The following is a 3,465-nucleotide window of genomic DNA, read 5'->3' on the forward strand; positions in this document are numbered from 1 at the left end:
GTCCCAAGCCAGGATAAAGACAGAGGGACCCAGAGAGGACTAATTACCCTTTCATTATAACATCGTCTCTCTAAGAGGAAAAAGAATTCGGCCATTCTTTGTTGTTTGTAGATCTGACAGGAGAAAACATTTTATTTTCATACTATATATATATAATACTAATAATGGCCAACTGACAAACTGAAAACATAGAGTATAGTATATAGCAATATGAAAACAAAAACTACACGGGGAGTAATAGCAAACAGCATTAAATAAAAATGTGCTAAAGAAAATGTAAAATGAAAATGACAATAGAGGTATAAAGCAAATATAGGTACATAACCTTCAGCGAATACACAGTAAAAATAATAAAAATAATAATAATAAACCTATCTATTAGAGCACCATGAGATGTCGGGGAGGGAGGAGGAGCAAAAATACAGGTCAGCATGCACAGTGAAGAACTGAAGAAAAAGGCTGTTCAGGTACCATGTGCTCTTTAAATACTCATGAGAGTGAGGCTACATGAAACAGAGGCTGAATGAAGAGTACAGATAAAAACATAACACTATGAATCTAAAACCTGATATACCACATATATCAGGCCATTAAACACATAGAGTAAGAAAAGGACACAGGGTACCTGTCATTGGTACAATCACAGTTCTTCTGAATAGACTAGCATAACGATGTATGTATGTCTTGCGGCACTATTGTTGGTGAAACTTTAAACTTGTTTTTACAAAATCCTTTTTGGTTTGAAAAACTGACATTTCCTTCCATGTTTGATCAAGAAAAGTTCTTTGAAGAACTTACACCAATAAATTTTGAACTTTACAAACATCTTGACCCAAAATTACGAACAATCATTTTACGATTAACTGGGGATAATTTTCTCAGGTCTCAAACTGAGCAAATATCCTTCTCAGTCTTAAATAATGTTGACATGCTTCACTCCCCTTACGGCCAGTTTATTTCATCGATATGGAGGGGGAGTGAATCAAGGTTAAATATTGAGATTCACACCCAAGAACACTACAACGAAGTCAAGCGATTACTTATTGATGGAATCGAAATCAATGTCAACAACACACTTGAAAAATTTAACGTTCTACCTGTCATGTGCGCTGATCTTAGTTTTGTCAAAGAGGTATATACAATTTCTCTTTGAGTACGCTCATTATTCAAATAGTCCCCATTGATTTTTTTCATTACAAAGTTATATAGTATAGTAGTTTTCCTTCAATTTTCACACGGAAATACTTTCATGTAGTGCATCGTGTTTCCATTATTAGGTTTAGGTACCAGGATAAAGGCACATTTTTTTAGTTAAATGTAATTTCATTTTTTCACATAGTGCTCAGCCACTGATAGTGTCTTCTATTAGTTAGTTTAAGAGGATAAAGGCAAATTTGTTTCAGTTGTGTAATTTCATCTGAGCAATTAGGCGAGACCAATTTGATTTGTTGTTCTACAGGCCCGACCGACCCTATTTTTGCTAAAATCAAAAAAATAATAATATCTAATTTCCACTACAATATATTTTACACACTAGTTAAACTTGAATAAAGCTGAAAAATAATTCAGGAAATTGAAAAATCATAAAAAGCATTCCATACACTAAATTTTTATTATGATCTTTAGCGAAGATAAAAAACAAAGTGACTTTTTGATCCAGATACTTTTTGCAAAATTTTCTCAGTACCTTACCAACCCTGATAAATGAAAAATTTATTATTATTTTGCCGACCAACCGACCAATATTTTTCTAACGATCTTTCCGTAGAACAACAAATTGATCTCGCCTTATAATAAATTATATTTTTTGTCTGAAGGTTATCGGAAAGTGTTCCAGTACGAGTATCTTTGGCTGCCCTTTTTGTAAGAGACCAATTGACAAATGGGGAGATGATGTTGACAAGCTTATTGAGGTTGAAAGACAAACTATGTCAGAATCAGTTGCTAATGGCGCAGAGGCTTTAGAAACTCTTGGTAGAAACCCAGATCATGGTTCCAAAGGCTTTACTGATTTTCAACAAAGCCATTATGGGCAGTATGTAAGTATGAAACACATACAGTCAAGAAAGGGGATTCAAAATAAGCACAGCCCTTTTTTTTGTTTTTAAAAAGTTCTACACCCATAGTCTCGAGAAAATGCAGCAAAAAGTACAGTAGTGAATATCATTTTCCTTTTCCGCCTGTGAAGAAAAACTTTGCTTTGACCAATAATTATTCTATTTCAGGCCCCTCCTATTTTTGATGGTATTGAAATGAAATGTTTAGTGCCTTGTGGTCTACATTTGATTCTTGCCCACCATCGATATATGTGGTCTTATATGTTTGATATTATTGTGGACAGAAAACAACAAGACACCATACCCACTGCTTTGCGCAAGGTAGATTGTGGCTATTTGGCCTTTCAAGTTGAATCCTATTTCAAAAGGTATGCATTCAGAATCAATATTTTTTACAAAAATCGCATTTTGAAACCAAAAATAGAAATAGTCATTTTACTATTTTAAGTCATTTTCTAAGTCACCGTTTTAAGAATTTTTGACCAAACTTTTGATAACAAGTCAGAGTTTTAGATAATGATAAGTTTTGATGATCATAGTAAATTGTAATAGCTGGTAAAGTTTAGTAAGAATGGTTTTCCTTTATATCTATGTAGCAAAAAGAAGTATTATGATGGCAGTAGCACATTAAAGAAGATTGGCCAAGATTGCAAGCAACTTGAGATCAATATAGAGAAGTTTGTTGAAACATTTTTGAAGGAGGGAGAAACCATTGACAGCAAAAGCTTTACAAATTTTCGTCGTGTAGTAACACTCTATCGACTTTTTCGTGATTTAGCTAAAGATATCCGTTCTACAAGATTTGATCAAGAAAGATGTGATAGTTTTAAGTCAAGAGCAGAGGAATATTTTAAAACTTTCAAACTCCAGGGGATTAAGGCGGGGTCAAAATGCTTGCAACGTTACAAATCAATTTCAGAAGTTCATTTTGGGCTCAAACAAAGCGTATGACTAAGTAGAATAGGATTCAGTCTAGGCAGATGTTTTTTCACTTTGAAATTTTGCGTAATCGCAAAAATCCTCAATTTTGCGCTATTTTGATGACGTCATCAAAATTGAAATCCCAATAACTTTTGATACAATTATCAAAATAATTTCAAATTTTGACCAAAGATGCATATCATTAATGTTTTCAGAATTAAATAACAAAATTTATGGAATTTGATGACGTCATCACTTTTAAGGCAAAAAACTAAAATCCTCAAAAAATGCTGACGTCATCAAGATTGAAATGCATCTTTGGTGAAAGTTTGAAATTATTTTGATGATTCTATCAAAAGTTATTTGAATTTCAATTTTTATGACGTCATCAAAATAGCGCAAAATTGAGGATTTTTGCGAATTACGCAAAATTTCAAAATGAAAAAACATCTGCCTAGACTGAATCTTATTTTAATTAGTTATACGC

Source organism: Clytia hemisphaerica, unplaced genomic scaffold (assembly GCF_902728285.1).
Source record: "Clytia hemisphaerica strain Z4C2 unplaced genomic scaffold, Clytia hemisphaerica genome assembly, whole genome shotgun sequence".
Classification (NCBI taxonomy): Eukaryota; Metazoa; Cnidaria; class Hydrozoa; order Leptothecata; family Clytiidae; genus Clytia; species Clytia hemisphaerica.